Genomic DNA, 18033 nt, shown 5'->3' with positions numbered 1-18033 from the left:
TTATTTATGCTTGTGCTTGCTCACAAACCATTACGCAAAACTTCACTTAAAATTTTTCAGTCAGGAAACATAGGTTATAAAGGATTTGCGACCTTCATCATTCGATGATTTGAGAGTGCTTTATTTTTTGTCATGCTGTTTCATCCGAAGAAATTTGGGGAGTTTTTGCTCCACTTTATTCTCTACCACTGTATTTATACCACAATGTTTTAAAGGTGCGACATTTTCTCCTTGCTTTCTCTTCTTCCACGATGTTTTGCACTGCGTTCCGCCTTACGTTGTCTTCTTCATTTACCCGTAACCTTTTATCCTCTAAATGGACTAGAGATTGTAAATTTTCAGAAATATTGCTGTTCGACGTTTCGTAAACTTATTAATTTGGTTTTCAAACTAAAGCAGAATATTGCTTACGTAATTGAGATATTTAAAAGCAGTTGTAAGTCTTAATAATTTAAGTCGCTATTTTATCTTTTAATAACATTTGAAAATAATGTAACGTGTAATATTCGTAATTCATGCGATTTAAAATATATCTCACTGAAATTTTTTTATAAACATTTGCATGAATATTGCAATAAAAAAGGTGCTTTTTAAACCATTATTTTTCCTGTATTTCATATAGCGTGTATGGTTACATTATTCATAAATTCATGAACTGGTTGCACGGAACTTTAATTCCTTATGTGTAACGATATTACAACCCAGTGATCCTTAAAAACAATTCATGCAGTCATCATCTCTGTGCTTTGATTCAAAAGGCCTAACCTAACCACACGTAAATATGTACATATTATATCAATTCATACATTGTTCCTTCATGTTTATGGAGGATTTAATAAACAACACTTATTAAAAATTCCAAATTATCATACAGGATATCTTCAAATTTTTCTTTTTGCAAACGATTTGATTTATTATGGCAAAACACACTAGGGCTATCTGCAGAATAGGAGGGAAGGCCTTCGGGGAGGACTTTTTAAAGGAACTGGCTCATATACAAGTTACACGTGTGGAAATCCGCGAAAACGCCTATGCAGCCAGCCCATTTCCCTGGAATCGAACCCAGGTTGGAAATACCAGTGTTCAACGATTTTGCCGATCGGCCGCTGGTGGGTAATTTTAACAATGTATTAATAATGAATGTAAATAATGACTGGAACGACGGTAAAATAATGGCTACAGGCTCTTCAACGTAGCCAATAAAATTAACTTCGCAGAGAATTTCGATTTAGAATTAATAGGCAGCTACTTGTATATGGTAGCTAAAGGAATAGCTCAGTCTACTAAAAAATTACGAGATTGTCTTTCGCCAAGTTCTAGAAACGAACTGAAAAAGCTTGTTGAAAGCGTCAATTTCCGTTCACCAAGCTCTTGTTCTCAATAATAATAGAAAACAATGTAAAAATTGACATGCACAGTACAGTACTTATTCCTTTGACCCTCTGACTGCGGATACAAACTTCATAAAAATCGTTAAAATACTCACATCTTTTCTTCCTGCGAAACTGATCGCAGAGCAAATCCGAGTGTCTATCGGCGCGATAAGAATGGTTCCCACGTATCTTCAGAATAAAGGTTAACAGTTTACTCATGGAACCCTCTTTCGGAGGTTAAATTGTAACCAACGTAATAAACGTAGATGCAATTAAAAGGTTTCTAGTTTCTTAGATTCATCAGTAACTTCCGTATGAGCGCTAGTAACTGTTGAGGTAGACTTTAGATCCGTATGGAAGCAAAAAAGGGTTGAGGAAGGAATGAGCGATAAGAATATACTCGAAAAATTTCATTCCTTGAACATTTTTTAAACAAATATTTAAATACCCATTTGATTATACAACCACTGCAGTCTTTGTAAGAATCGTCTACCAAATCATGCTAGCTGAACATTCACACATGTTTTATACATGTTGATACATTTTGTATTCAAGAAAAGTTCGTTTTTTATTTCAAAGAAACAGCAAAACGCAGATTACAAGCTTTCAATATAAGCTTATACAAACAAGACCTCAGTAGGCCAAGTAGCATGGTCTTTAAATTTCCACCTCTGCGAGTGCCGTATTCAAAAAAAAAAAAAAAAAAAAAAAAAAAAAAAAAAATTATTAAATTTATTACTATCATTGCTTTGAGTCATGTTCAATCCTTACCGGTCTTTTAGGAAAACACATGAAGAGACCTATTAATTATTCGACGCCGTGAAAAAGAAACAATCACATGAAAATTTCAATACGTATTCAAAGTGCCTACAAATAACATTCAAAATATACCTAAAATACCATGTTTTGGGAAGATTATGGGTCAAAAAGACTTGAAGGAGGACACTAAATCTTTGAAAAGGGGAAAATGGGTCAGAAAAGTTAGGAAACTGTGATGTTAAACAGTGATATCAGACGATTTCCTTTAATCTGTGTGGAACGAATTACTTCTTGAGCACTGAAATCGATGCATAAATGGAACTGAAGAAAAGAATGAAAGAACTTAAGGAAAAAGAGAGTTTGAAGCAGAAAATTTTAATCAAGTTTATTTCTTCAGCGAGCCTTGCAACCATTGTCCATCTGAAGTCGGACAAGATCTGGATAACTCTTGCCTGAATATTATTATCTGAATGATAGCATAGACAATATTTCATCTGCAAGAACATACAGGACATATACATACAGCCAAGGAAAACGAGCGAGATATATACCCTTGATTTGGGGTCTATATACCCTTAGTTTGGAGTCTTAGTCACTTCCCCCAACCATATTATATATTGAAACGCTTCACAAGCTTAAACTTGGTGTGAAGAATTCGTCTTCCCCCACCTTTTTATTTTGAAACAGAATGTGTCGTCACCAAATGCAGTATTATCAGTCGACTTTGTTTCCTCAATGATTTTACATTTTAATGAGTGCAATTGTAACAGCCGGCAGTGAATAAACTCGAATTCAGAGTCTTCTTTCAGTGAAATACTATTTTATTGCTACTTTGCCGAAGAGAGAAACAGGTTCTGTCAATATTCACCTAAACGATTGCTGGATTTGATTTTGATCGGTGGATGAATTATAATCTAATGTAAACTTCATAATACAACCCTCTTTTGAGTTACATGATATCACTTGTGACTGAGGATAGACTACAGGCCGCCCAGATGGTATAATGGTTAAGAGAGCCTACTGCGGCACCGAAAAGCCTGGTTTGAATCCCGGAGAAGGCATGGATGTTTGTTAATGCATGGTGTTTTTGTGGCATGGGGGCACTCTTATGGCGAGTCGAAAGTCCTCTCGTGTGGTTAGGTGGCAGAGGAGAGGGGTGAAAGATCATCGGACCATGCTCTTCTTCAAAGCTAGGGTGCTCTTCTTCAAAGCTAGGGTGGAAAGTAGAAGTCTAAGCTCCTCGAGGCTCTGGCAACCATTCTTCCATGAAATACATGGACAAGACAACAACAACATTAGACTAAAGAATTCTAGACAATTCTATTTATGTACTATACAGAGAAAATTCATACTTCAGAAACTTGTCATCTTTTAGAATTACAATGAGGCACATTTCTGAGATTGGTACCAAGTGGCACAAGATAATCTCCTTTCTTCATGAAAAGGAGACAGTTAGAAAAAAGAGAAAGTCCGCAGTCAGCCATTGCATTTCCAATAAATTGGATGGGGAGCTAGGTGGTGGCGTAAAAACCCTTGCAATTGGATTAAAAGCAGCGGTAATGGGCAATTGAGGGAGGCCCAGAAAGTGGATTAAAGACAGGGGAAGTCGGCAAACAACTAATCATGCCCTCTGCCGCCTTTTCTGGTGACATTACACGTATCCCCACCTCGTACATTAGAAGAATGGGTTCTTATGTGAAAAAGGCAGCTTTTGTGTGACGGCCGCTTTGAAAGGCTACTACGTAGTATACTTTCTGCATTTCTTTGGAAATATGCGGGCAAATTATCTGCGTACTGAAGCTCAAACTCAACTTGATTTTGAAATATACCGATCGAGAGAATTTTTTAATCTGTATAATTCAGGACATTTTTTTAGTTTTAAGTTAAATGATTTCAATTATTAACGAATAATTAGACAAATAAACATAAATATGATGATTTCAGCATCGTATCTCAGGTTTTCGATTTAGCCAAATTCGATAAATGTGTTTGAATTTCTTTTCCTTTGTTTTTGTTGTTGTTTGATGTTCGGACACTTGCTCGAAATAGCCGAATAGCTGGAATAGTCGAACTTATGTATTTTCTGACCAAAAATTGCTCAGGGGGGCAGTGTATCACACGCTATAGACAATATTTCATCTGCAAGAACATACAGGACATATACATACAGCCAAGGAAAACGAGCGAGATATATACCCTTGGTTTGGGGTCTATATACCCTTAGTTTGGAGTCTTAGTCACTTCCCCCAACCATATTGTCTATGGACAATACTGTCCATAGACAATATAGTGACTGCAGTTTTAACTAGCCGCACTGCAGTACGGTGAGTTAAGAGTTTTGTTAGCGAAACTCCGGTTTCTTTTTTACACTAAAACAGTAATTAATCCGTCAATAATTTAAATAGTAATTTATATATTAATCTAATTAACTTAAGTGTTACTCATTGTCACGAAGTACTTTGTTTGATTCTGTGATTTAATTCCTTTCAACTTTAATTAGATTTCATTTAATTCCATAGGAATTAATATGCAGGTTGTTTCATACTGAATGGGACCAAAATAAAGCACAACTGTGAACGCTGTAATTATTCTATTTTGATAAACCAAATTTACCGTGAAACTGTAGTTATCCAAGTTTCTACAGATGTTCTAAGTGTGACCCTGCGAGGTCCATTTCCCATAGTTATTAATATTTAACAATACGTTTACCCGAAACATTGTGTGCATGAACTTTTTGTTTAATTTCATTAGTTGTACTATTTTGTTAACTTTTAAGGTATTTTCTACTTCCTTTCTGCATGCCTTCACACACGGCGCTTATTCGAGAAGTCCAGGTTCGAGTCCCGGCGAGGACGTTGCTAATATTTCTCGTCTCCAACAGCATCAAAATAACCTAATGATTCTACAGACTTTATTGCTCATTGGTGCTCAAAATTTGAGTTATTTTCCAAAGCAAATTTATTCATTTATTCATTTAATTTCGTTTAATCTTCCTTCAATCTTATCGTCAAGTCTCAAAATGAATATGCAACTTCAAATTTGGATTTATTCTCTAATTTTTAATTCTTCCATTCTCATTTTATGAAATTCATACGGTAGTTTTGTAGTAGTGAGTTTAACGCATTTGTTTATTGATTCGTTAGAGAGTCGGGGGCTTACTTATTCCCGCTAAATAAAAAGACTTCATTGAAGATACATGAGCGTTCACGGACAATAGCAATGCCAATTTTTTTTTCAGAAGAATATATGGAGCTAAGAAGAGATTCCGAAGCGAAAATTGATTTTGTTTAATGAAAAATACACGCCTTCGTAAGATCAAATGGGTTTTATATTCTACACTGTGTAATTTATTTTGAGTTTTGAGAGCTTTCTTCCATTAGGCAAGTACTATTTTTCAAAGCGAGTAACTCACTGTAGAAGTTTTAATGTGATCTCCAAAACTTTTCTGAAAAGTTTGCACCACCAGTATTGAAGTTTCGCGAAGTTCAGAGGAATTTTTCACGTTTGAACTCCTCCTTACTTTCTAAACGAAACTTTCGAAGTTTATGACAAAAGTCTGTATATTCAAACTTCAACCCCATTTAGAAGTTTTGCCGCTTTGATGTAATCATCAAACCTACCCAGTTTTTTTTTCCCGGTATTTCTCTGGAGATATGAAAATGGATTTGAAGAGAAGCTCACGTGGGAAGAAACAGGAAAAAGGAGAAAGCGCGGGAAACAAACAGATGTCAAGGCGGCGGAATATCCCCCCTAACCAAAAGTATTCAAATATTGTATATGTACCGAACGAATAAAAAAATACCCCCCATATCTGGGCACAGGAGAATCCTATAAGATGCAATAGCGTGACCTACAAACATGTACCGAGCCCCCTTTGCGTCTGCAAACGAACAAGCCCAGCTTGTTCGTGCGCTACAGGAAAAAAGAACGTAAAGTTTGCGATAAGACAAAAAAATACACATACACAAAAAAGTAGAACAAAATAAAATAAAACCTGAATACGATTTAGATCTTTTTACCTAGATGTTCCCGGAGAAGCAGCTTTTGAATGCAATTTTAAAATCTTCTTGTAACTCAACACATTTTTTTTTCTTCAGTTTTGTTTGCCATGGGACAAAGTGCCGTAATTACGTTTTTATATTATAGGAGGGAAGCATGTAAATAGTGTCTGCCCTCCACCTTTTGACTGGTGTTGTTCCACAGTTTTGAAAGCAAAATGTTAGTAACAAATGCATGGGTGAAGTTAGCAGGGGAAAATGTTTTCTTTTTTCCTTTTTCTGTCCTCACAGAGAAGATACAGAGAATGTTTTATTTTTCTCTTAGAAAAGTCCTCAAAAGCGGGATTTTTTAAAACATTTTTAGACTAAAAAGATATTTTATATCGATAAATAAATCTAAATTTTTGTACTCTTCGCATGCAAATATTCTATGACAATTTTTTTCTATTATTATTAATTTTGGTATTTATTGTAGCATTATTTTGGTAAAATTTAAAGAGTGTTCTTTTGAATTTGATGTAATTATTTTTCAACACCTTTCTTTCTTGTTAAAGCTAACAGATTTTTTTTAAAAAGAAAATATTCTCTTTTTTTTTCAGCAGAAGCACAGATGAATATGATTGAATTTTATGGATTTGAAATAAGCCCAGAATCTCGAAATCTAGATCCAGGAATAAAGAAACTGAAAAATAGTTTTTCTAAAGTAAGTAAAAACAATTACCTCAATTTACACCGATTATGAAATTGCTAGCTCATTTAAAACATCGAATTTAGATTCCTATTCAGACAATTAATTTAAAATGCTCCGCTTCGTTCTGACAAGAATGTTTTTTTCTCCAAATAAATTGGTTAAAAAAATCCAAATCACAGTCATCTATCTGTAGTTTTTGGTATAGGAAGCCTTATTATTATTATTATCATTAACGCAGTCAGAAGGCATCTGGCACCTCGCATAAATTCAAATGTGGGTTGATAATTTTACGTTATTTCATTAACGTTACAACTTACATAAAATGGTTTCCCTTGCCCCAGAATCTCTCAAGCACGTTGTTATTTATATTGCTAAAGTGCTTGATTTACTATTTGGGTTTTAAACTGAAACTGTCCTTTATCCTGTTTATCGTCGTCAAGAACTAGGCATTTGCAATCTGTGATATCAAAAGTGTTTATCTTACAACATCTTTAATATCGTATATGATTTATGAAAACCTTTAATTCATTGCTTTGAGAGAAATTTAATTTTTTTGTTTAATTCGTTTTCATTTCATAATCATATTCAATATTTGAACTGAAACATTTATGTTGTTTGCACAGATTATTATTTGGAGGCGAAAAGAAACTTTTGTTAATCTGAAAAATGAGTGACTGCATATTTTCTAGAAATATAATCGAAGAAATAGTGAAATATTAAATATTTGGTATCGTATTATTCGTAGTTTAAAGGTGATGTTCAATGTATCGACAGCATGACGCAAAAGTAAAATTTATAAAACTCAGTTCAAAGCATTCATTTTGTTTACATTATCAAAATCTGCCTTACTTTTTAAATTAACTTTGATTTCAAAATAGAGCAATACAATATTATTTAATTAAGAAGGGCTAATTTTAAACTACCTTATATTCCGGCGTCTAGCGCGCATTTTTAATACAAAATGTAAGATCGAAATTTATATGCGCTTGTTATACGTCGGATATAAAAATGATAGATTTAAAAATAGGAAAAGATGAGCATATAACAGTTACATTTCTACATGCACCTAAATGCTGTTTACTTAAAAAAAAAAAAAAAATTCCTTATCTGATAATATAAAAAGTTCTTCATATTCGTCTTCCGTTTTATCTTCATGCTCATCATCAAATTTAGTTTCATCTTCACGATTAATTATTCTGATCTATAAACCATAAATAATCATTCTGATCCATAAATAATCATCTTTCGTTCCATCTAGATTGTTAGATATACTATATTTTTTAATGATTTTAAAATTATGTCAGGTTTTTTGAGGTTATTTTTTATTCCATGCTTTTATTATTAGTCATGAAGTCACTCCTTTCAATCTATGCTTTCATTATCCACTCACACACTATTTCTAAACTGTTCTAAAGGAGGCAAAATGCACGAAGCATTTTGCCTCCTTTTTCTATCTTACTCCATCCTCGCCATCGATGTTCGCTTCAAAATCACGGCTTCAAATGGCTACAGAAAGATAACATCTAACTGCTAATTGCGCGAATTAATTCCGGTCGGAAGTGCATTTTCACCTCAAATATTCGTCTTAATATTTTCGAGAAAAGGTTTCCCTTTTCACGAAACCCTAGAATAACATTCTTATGCACACCTGCATTGAATACAACCCACCCTCTTTGCAGAATGATTTACTCCTTCAAGCATTTCCGCTACATATGTTGTTCCCCTTATCGCTTTGTCAATTCAGTATATCATTCTTCAAAAGGCTCGGAAAAATCTTCAAATGAACGACTTCAAAAGATAAAAGCATCACACATGTATCTTTCGGGTTTCTTCTTGAAGAAAAGTATACACGTTAAACGGCGAGTATACCTAAAAGCTTTAAAAAAATTGTTTGAAATTATAAGTGCACGTTATATGCTGGGACATACGGTAATCCAAAAAACAACACTTATCGTGAAATCTTTTCAACTTTTGAATCAGCAGAAATGGCAAATTCAAATTAGAAAAGAAATCGAAATTTATATATTTTTAGAGTTAATATCAGCTACTAATTGAAAATCGTAGAGTTAACTAGCAATCATTAAATACGATAACTCTAAGATTTTGTGCCAACAATCAGCCATTGGAAATAATGGCTGTTTGCTAACTACCTTCTCCTATACAACATGTTTTTATAAGCCAGCTGTAGCTCATAAAACTAGGTATTCTTATAGCTTATAACTGGTCATGTACTCGAATTTTTATAATTAGCCACTAATTCAAGCTTATAAAACCCACATACTTATTGTTACGTTTTTCTTTTCTGACACCAATTGTTGCGTTATTTTCTTCCTTCACATTCGCACGGGGTTCGTGTGGATTTGGAGTGAATAACGACGACACTTGATGAAGTATCGAAACACACTTTATTTACCAATATCAATCAGGATAGCTCCAAAACACTTTTACAGTCGTCGAAGATCTACTATAAACACGCTGGAACAATCAGCGACACAGCCTTCACACTGTCAGGTAATAATGGTGGAGAGAGCTTCACTGCAAAGCACAGCGGTCGTTCTCGGAACTCCACGTACTCTCGAGACTCTCCCCGCTACAACTCGCAATGCACTCGACGGCACACAGAGCACAGCTGCTGACTCTTGGTTCAGTCGTTTCCGGAGCTCAACATGCTCTCTCGACGATGCACCAACCGCGCTACTCTACGAGACTCTTTCGGTGCACTCGACGACCCACTCGCTGGCCGGCTGTCAACGCGATTGCCTCCGCAGGGATTGACTCATTAGACGAGACACACTCACTCGATGAGAGACGCACACACATACTGAATGACTGCGGACCAGCAAGGTTTATATAGCTTTCGGCCTGTGTTCGAGAACATTCTGGGCTAAACCGGTAAGAATTCGTTCCAGAAGGTTCTCCAACTGTCCATGGCATATCGGCAATTTTGTTGCCAAATGGGCGATTTCTCGCCAAATGTGGTAACCCTGTATTCATTGCTATTTTATGGCAACCCTAAACTTGCTTTGCGGGGAAGCCTCTCGCGTCTGTACGTTTCGTAACATTATGTATAATATTAATAAATATGTCACTAACTCTATTTGGTAGAGTTAATAGCTACCTGTGAACTCAATTTTTATAACTAATAATTAAACAGTAACTTCAGAAAATCGCATATAGTTAATCATTAGCCATTTACTCAAAGCTATAAGAATTTATTCAATTGTCTTTTGATTTTGCAAATTACTCTGCCAAGAAAGATTACAACGTAATACATTTATTAAACGGCAGCTCAGATTTTCACCAAACACTCTAACCGGCAAAGCCGTATATATACGGCTTATAATATTTTTTGTGATACCTTTAAAACGTATATATACATGCATCTTGAAATACGTCAATGAAATTAAGGCAATACATTAAAAGTACATAAACCCAGGTATAAATTAGGGATTTGGCATTAAAATCAAGAAAATATTTTTTCTCAAGGTAGTTTTCAGAAATTTAGACTTTCTTAAAGAAATCTCGCGTCGGTAGTTTTACAGAATTTCTAATTCTTTTTATTGTTTCATATACTAAATTGTCGCATTTGAAGTCGGATCTGAAGATCAATCATATCAAATTTGGCTATTTCAGATTTAAATTCTTCGATATAAATTACAGAATTGCATTTAATGCATTTTTAGACCAATTTGGTTTTTTTCTCAATGGTCATTTTTCATAATGTAAAGTTTTATTTATTTATTTATTTATTTTTGTGTGTATGTAGCCAATTTGAAACAATTTAATCTTTCATTCTTTTTTCCGAGTGTTTCGAAGGTGTGTAGGGAAAATTCTGGTACATTTGAGATTCACTTTTTTCGGTTTTATATGTGTTTTAAAGTAATGAAAATTTGTTTTTTTTTTCTTTTGATCTCAAAGAAACCAGCAGAACGAAACATGTTTTCGAAGCATATTAATCAACTTTTATAAAGCTCTAACTCATTTTCCTCTGATGAATTCTGAAGTTTCAGTAAAAAGAGAGTCATTTTTATTATCTTGTATATTTTTTCACTTTTGCATTTTTAGTTTTCGAGTTTGTACTACTATGATCCTTTTTTAAATTTGAATTGTTTAGATATTGTGTTAAACCTTTTATACAAGGAGGCAATTATTAATATTGTTGAGGAATTGCCTTGCTTTGACTCCAATTTACTTATGCTTTATTTTACTTCAATCCTGTAGCTATAGCGCAGGACTGGTATAAAAAATTTTGTTTTTAACTTTTGCCTCTTATTAAATTTCTTTATGTATTTATGTATTTATTTCCTAAGATATACGCGTTGAATCGTTTTTCCTTCAAAACACAAAATAAACAAACCATGATGAAGCTTATATTAAAACATTTTGCTCTTCTTTTTTGTCCATAAATATAAAAATGTCACGAAAATGCTAAATACGCGTTATATAAGAACTGAAATTTCTTTTGATTATAAATATAGTCTGCATTTTTCTCTTTGAGTGTTTGCGTGTTATAATGAAATTCCAGTAACCTGCGTCATGCTTTGCTTCTTAAGATATTGGCGCTAGAACATAATTGTAGAAAAATAGTGTCCAGTAAAAAAGAAGGATGATTTTGGCTTCTCCTCAGAACTTCTTGGATCGCGGCCCAGAGGTCCTCATAACACACTCTGTACTTTCCTTTATCTCTCTTCACGTCAGGAGAGTTTGCGGGTGACAGGGCCTGGGCGGGGTCCTGGAGCTACTCCAGGGGCCCGGATAGGAGTCACATCAATTTCTCTCATCGAGTTACTTTGGCAAGGGGGGGGAGTAAAAAGCGTGTGTAGTGAGTGAATGATAGTATCTCTGACATGAGGGCACTCGTCTTCACCTGAAAGTGGACGTAATGGAGCCAGAGTTCAGAAACTGGCAAAACATACTTATTTGCCTTCAGTATCTAACGAATTAAGCAAAGCTTTTATGAATTTATTATAGCATGCAAAATGCATTTTGGATTAAAGAATTGCGAATCTATAATAATTTACAGTAAAACGTTTTTCATATCCTTTACTTTTATCGAACGTTTTGGAAACGATCCAATACGAGATAAAGGTTCTTGTTTTAATATTAAGTAGAAAGATATTCTGCTTTTATTAGTGCTAAAATCTAATATTTTCCCACTCGGAAAGTGCGTAAAACGTTTTTCTTCGAAATCAAAATCATGTTATAGATAAAAAGTAAATAAATGTTTTCATGTAAATTGTGTTGTAGTGTGAGCCAGTGTTCCCCCAGAATAAATAAAAAAAAATTATATTGAAGGTCGCGTAAAATAAATTTTACGGTGCATACTCGATGTTCTTACCAACGCAATTATTCTTTAGGTTTAATTTATGACTCTTATTTAATTATTTAAACATGAGGCTGTGTCATTGCAAATATCACGTTATTTATTAACTAATAATGTGAAGTTAAGCAACAAAGAAGCAGTACTGAATGGAATTGGTTTACTTAAATGATTGCAACGAAAAAGGCATATATATTATTTGAAACGAAGAGAAAAAAAATTTATAAACCTCGTTCCGTCAATGCAAAGAAAGTGAGAAATTAAAGATAAGAAGAGTGAAAAGAAAGTTAAGATCAGCCGGACGTACTCTTAAGATTTCTTTCTTGCAGTCACTTTCAAAGAGCTAAACTTTCTTCTTTACCATTTCTTTCTTGCAGTCACTTTCAAAGAGCTAAACTTTCTTCTTTACCATTTCTTTCTTGCAATCGCTTTCAAAGAGCTAAACTTGATCAAAACAAGCCATACTTCGAAAAGTACAGCTGAATTCCTTGAAAAAATGAAGACTGATACAGGTATTGCATGCCTTTCCAATGTATTCTTGTGTAGTCTCCTGACGTCTCATATATGGACTATTATGCCTCCGGTCTTTCTAAGCGCAAACCCACCACGATTGATGGACTCCGGGGAGTAGTGGAAGAGGGATGGCAATCAGTACCCCTGGAAATTTCACGAAAAGCTTTCTATTATGGAAATCACGATGTAGACTTAAGAGTACAGAAAAAAGTCCATCAGATCAAACATTGAAAAAAACATATCTTTAAATTTAAACATTAATTAAACGGCCCCGAAATCGTTCTAAAAATGTGTGAACATAGTATTTCTGGATTTTACTTACATTTTAACATTCTTAGTGTCAAAATAATTTTATCGTTATTGGATAAAATTACGTTCATAATCCTGATCTTTCTTCATGAAAGGTCTTTATGCCTTTTCCCAATCGAAATTACGATTTTTTGCCCCTTTCAGTTTCAGCTTTTCGAAGCTCAAATTACATCAGAAACTTAAACTTTTGAAGAAATAATTTTTCTTCGAAGTTCAGTTTTTTTTTTTTTTTTTTTTTTTTTTTTTTTGTTTGTTCTAACTTAATGTTTAAGATAGTCTAATATCATTTAATAGACTGCTGAGAGGAGTGAATGAAGTAAATATGTAAAATATATTAATATTTTTATGAAGTACTCTTCTCCTGTAATTAAGATAACCTAAGAATGAATTTTAAAAAAGCATTTATATCATAAACATGAATTTTTAGTGTAGTTATGTAACATTTATGCAGTCTGTGAATATATGTATGTGGGAATTTTATACTTTATTAAATTTATTTTCCTGAACTCTCCTGAAAGCCTGGAAGGTATTTTTTCTCTCTCCCTTTCGCGTGCGTTCGTACTGTAACGGGAAACACGCTCGACGCGTAGTCGGAGGGTTTGGAGATCGAAACCCGGCGAGGTTATTGCACTTTTTCGCGTTCTTGTATTGATAATGACTCAATGATTCTATCTTTAAAAAATACTCAGCTCTTGTGTTTTTTCTTCTGGGACTCAAAATAGTATCTGTGTATGAAAAATTAATATGCAGCGCAAAAGACTTGCTTTTGAAATTTGTTTGCGCACATAAATAATGATGTTTCCTTTTTAAAGTACCTTGCAAATTAATATATTGAAATTACAATAAGACCTCGATCTAATGATAAGAGTAGGCTACTGAATACTATTGTTAAATTGGAGTCATTTTTAAATGAAGGAATTGTTTTAATTTAGTTTTAAACATGACATATAAAATTTAAAATTTTTGTTTCCATTTAGTTATCACACTCTTTAAATTAAGCTCATATGTAGCAAAAATATTGTTTAAAAAAATCTAATAATTGAGGATAATTTCCTATTTCCGGTCAATAAGCCATTCAATAAATTAAAGAAAATAATCAATAGTTAAACTAAAATAATCAACAAATGGATGATAAATTATGTTTGATACTGAGACGAAACCTTTTTATAATCCTCCCGCTTGTGAATTATGTCAAAAATCAAACACAATGCTTGGAAATTTTGCATTAATTTTTAATTAATTTACTCCCAATTCGTGTGATAAACGTATAAAATCCAGTTCGTAAACATTGCGAGCATCCGATAAACTCGAATAGCATAAAAAAACTTCAAACCTTTCAAAATAAATTGAAATTATTAAAACTTTACGTTGTTCGGATGTTTAGATATTTCGATACATCATATTAAAAACATTTCAGTACTCAGACGCATCTGCTTCTTTACTTCGATTGTCATGAAAATAAAGAGTCAGTTACGCTTCATTCAAACATTTTAAAGGCATCTTTACCATTCAGCTAAATTAGTCAGAGTTTCTAAAAAAATTTAAACTATGTAAAGTGTATTTTAATTTAAACGCCTCTTATATATTAATTCTTTTCTACACCTTCTATTTTTTTCCTTTAGCCTCTAGCAGAATGCAAATTAGGATGAATATAAATATCGTGGGAATTTGCGGTTTAGAATAAGTACAGTGTTAACTCGAGAAGACGAGCTGTCCTAGCCGAAGTGAAATTGTATCTGTTGAACGTTAGATGTGCTTTATTGCTTTAAATACTTGAGTTTCTAAACTCCCGCTGGTATCGGGAGCTAATTGTTGTCAATCATTAGTTTTACTAAAAAATACAGTTTTTAATAAAATTTAAGTTTAACCTATTATCTGCGTTATCGGAGTTTAGTTAGGCTTCTGTTTATTTTTTGAAGATCCATCAGAATAAGAAAGTTTAACCTAGTGCAAATTCAATGGCAAATTAGGTGAAATTATAAACGAACTATATGTTTAATAATAGCCTTTTCCCCAATAGTTCTAAATTTTCGAAAATATTTTATTAAGCACAATACAAAAAACAAACGTGTCAAGTTGGCATGAATAAGAATAGCTAAAGAAAATTAGAAAAATCAAATTTCACGCGGAACTCATTAGAATAATTGTAGATGCAAAATTCTCTTATCATACGGGAAAATATAAAATTAATAATAATAAAATAAATATTTGGTAATCCTGAAGGCACAGAAGTGTTTCTAAATCAATAACTGAGACAGAAAATAACCTACTTTTCCCAATGGACTGCGATCACTTCCTAAATCACCATCGAGCGTGATGAATCTGATAACAGTGCCCCAACAATTTATCCAGTGACCAGTCCGTTAGGTTGTTTTGTCTGGCAGGCTGAATGACCCCTTTGGTACCCCTGGGGCTCGTAATGAGGCCATAGAAACGCCAATGGTCATCTGATTTGGTCGGGGGAAGCAACAAGGTGGAAAGGAGTCGCATTGGGGATGAGGATGGCTGAGCGATGCAGATAACATGGGATGGAAATTGCACTGTTTCGTGTGGTTCACTGATCTGGAAGGAATGAAGATTTGTTCTTCTTCTCTGGTTCCCATCATCTTTACTGCAGTGAGTTTGTCCACGGGAATATGTAAATGAATTTTGTCTATTTTAAGGAAAGCTGGAACCTTAGATTTGCAAGATATCATGGATTTAAGTCTGTTATGATAATTTATTATGGTAGCTATAAGACGTGTTTTTCGCATACCATAATATCGCTAATAAAATGCAACTTACATGAAATCCTTTCCAAAATGATCCGAGAATTGGTTCAAAAATCTTGCGTGAAAAAAAAAAAAAAAAAAAAAAGGTTAAACATAAGAAAGGAGCTATTTTGCAAAAAACCGCTTAAACCGTTTTCTGCACAAAATTTTTATTTGCAGCGTATAGAATGGGTTTTATATTAATTGCACATTTCTCAAGCAAGATACTTTACAAGAAAGACATAAGTTGCATTTCTCCAGATTCAGATATGTTCCTTATACTATAAATTTTTTTTATTATCAAAACTTCATCTTTTTCGCTACGTAATAAGTTTTCATTTACTTTGCCATTAATTCAGTTGGCAAAAAATCGTCTTTTTATCGCATACAAAAAAGAGTGGAAAAACCCTCTTTTTCAACTAAGTCAACTAAGTTTCCATGCAATTAATAAATATGCTTTATATATCAAGTTTTATATAATACTGTCTGTAATTATAATGATATAACATCGCAGATCAGGATTTAGAAACAACACAAACTGAATAATTTCAGCTATATAAGCTCTCTGTTTCTAATTACACCTGGTAATATTTAGTTTTAGTTCTTTGTGATTTATGTTGCGATATTAAAATGCTGAATATCTATTAGAAAATGGAAGATCGAGAAAATACAAATAAACCTCAGCGTAGTTAGACAATATATTATCAAAAGAGACTCAATATTCATTATGTTCGCTCTCTGTTATTCATAAAGTATGAAATCAATACTTTGAGACAGACTTCTCCGTATACGAATCTTTCTTATAACCATACACTAGAGCTGAAAAATTAAACAGAGCATTTTCGATCCATCCTTGAAGAAACATGCATACAAATATTTTTAGTATCAGAGGGGTTATTACTCTGGATTCTCACTTTTGCGTTGAATCACTTTTCAAATCAAAATTATCATTCATATATATCCATCATATTTTCTGATACGTATAAATATGATCATTCATATACATATACACGTACAACAAAAAATGTATAAATTAAAATTATTACTTAAATCAACAATAGTCTCGTAATTCTTCAGTTTTAGTTTTTTTTTTTTTTTTTTTTTTTGTTTTGTTTGTTTTTTTGTTTGTGTATCTCCCCTTTTTGTTCTAATAATAGAAATTGTTTATAATAATTTTTCTACTGCGTCTGTCCAAATTCATCCGCATCATGCCATTTTACGTAAGCTTATCAATGCGGATATTTTTTCTGCAGTCAGATTAGAGAAACTTTTAACTAGAAACACCTCGCTTCTAAATTCCTTTTTTCGCTTCGACCTGCTGCTTCTAACACGCTTCGTTTGCCACTCCGCTTGGTCTATTGTCTCAAAATATGTAAGTTATACAAAACTGTGAGATGTATATTGTACCCATAATGATATGCGATTGAGATATTTAACAAGAATGTCCAGCAATAAAGTATGTCTTATTGTCTTCAACCATGGCTGTCTGCTAGCATCATATCCGCAGAAGCTACTATATATAGAGAAAGAGTAAATGGATTTAAGAGAGGACAACATAGATATTTTCGCTGAAATATCATACCCGCAATGCTTCGCGATTACAATACCGTGCTTCGCAATGCTTCGCGATACAGTACTGCTTCGCCCGTAATGCTTCGCGATACAGTACATGGAGTGCTGGTATAGGGCGCCATTGTATACACATCAAGGTCTCTTCTTGTTCGCATAGCCGGTAATGTGGACAGCCATCGTTACATTTCTGATATGTTAACGCCCCCATGCGTGTTCGTTACCTTCGAGGCCTCCGTAATGCCATCTTTCAACAAGATAATGCACGACCGTGGCGGGAGAAATACCTTATATACTTCCCATTTCGAACGGCAACTGGGGATCAGAGAACCCATTCGCCAAATATTAGGGGTGAGAATCATCATCCACCACCTTTGTTAGTTCGGACGCCACTGTAGAGACGACGCCACTGTATTTTTGAAGCTCAGAGGCGTGAAAAATGAGCAATGGCCTCCCCGGGACTCGAATCCGGAAACTCTCGAATACGCGCCGAGTGTGCTGGCCATTACACCCCGAAGGCATGCTAAGAAGGCGGGAGAAATAACTTTTAAACTTATCAAAAGTTTCGCTATTTTAGACTTTGTGGACAAAGACAATTGTTTGCCTTTCACTGTATCTCTGTTCATGGCATAGCGTAAGCGTTCGTTACTGCTAGTTACAGTAATTGTGTTGTACAGAACAATCTTTACCAGTAAAGCCACCGATGTCTGAATAATTATATACGCGGAACAGCAATAAACACTAATTATGC

The 18033-nt window shown here is 33.8% G+C and overlaps 1 long non-coding RNA gene across 5 annotated transcripts in view; it reads left to right on the top strand.

The window, feature by feature from the left end:
- LOC146995202 (uncharacterized) overlaps positions 1-18033 on the top strand; it is a 431299-nt gene that overhangs the window by 122177 nt on the left and 291089 nt on the right. For 3 of the 5 annotated variants that reach the window (XR_015043714.1, XR_015043718.1, XR_015043716.1), the window contains exon 2: positions 6730-6833. This is a non-coding gene — a long non-coding RNA (uncharacterized LOC146995202). The remainder of the gene's footprint in view (positions 1-6729; positions 6834-18033) is intronic. The other 2 variants (XR_015043715.1, XR_015043720.1) reach the window with 1 other exon arrangement.

Source organism: Stegodyphus dumicola, chromosome 10 (genome assembly GCF_044657685.1).
Source record: "Stegodyphus dumicola isolate Sdum_Otavi_A_Nest chromosome 10, ASM4465768v1".
In the NCBI taxonomy this organism is placed as follows: domain Eukaryota; kingdom Metazoa; phylum Arthropoda; class Arachnida; order Araneae; family Eresidae; genus Stegodyphus; species Stegodyphus dumicola.
The sequence above is the reverse complement of the archived record's forward strand: the minus strand, read 5'-3'. Positions and strand labels throughout refer to the sequence as shown.